This window comes from Octopus bimaculoides, chromosome 3 (assembly GCF_046866305.1).
Source record: "Octopus bimaculoides isolate indiv1 chromosome 3, ASM4686630v1, whole genome shotgun sequence".
Lineage (NCBI taxonomy): Eukaryota > Metazoa > Mollusca > Cephalopoda > Octopoda > Octopodidae > Octopus > Octopus bimaculoides.
Window position 1 is genome coordinate 157,786,789 of NC_142930.1, and position 785 is coordinate 157,787,573.

Here is a 785-nt window from a genome sequence, read left to right on the forward strand (position 1 = left end):
ATAAAATCAACATGAATGCCGTTAGAAGACGATCTCGCTTGGTGATAACAATGGCATGAAAACCGAATCACGGGAGACAAAATTCAGTTCGAAAAAAAACAAAAATAATAAACTACACCATATATTAAATACACTCTCTTGTATTGAGACACAGTTCAATATATATGTGTGTGTATGTGTGTGTGCGGGAATACAGACACACATGCACACACACACACACTACACACACACATACATACACATACATATATACTTATATATGTACGAATTTGGATATAAGTATTTCATCAAATTATGTTTACTCATAAGAATGAAATTACACACACACACACACACACATACATGCAGACACGCACACGTACACACAAACATATACACACCACACTAATATGTATGTGGGTGCATATATATATGTATATATATATATATATATATATATATATATATATATATATATATATATATACATGTATGCATGTATCTAAATGTGTTTATATATGTGTGTCTATGTATATATCTATATGTCTATATACATATTTATGTATGTATGTATACATTATACATGTATGCATATGTCTGTTTATAAGTGTGTATATGATGTGATTGTGTGTATGTGCGTGCACATATATATATATATACATACATAGTGAGAGAGATTTGTATATGTATGTATATCCTTATGTGCGGAGTGCACGCATACGTTTCCATATCACACATGGACGCAACACACACACACACACACACACACACACACACACACACACACACACACACGCACGGACGCA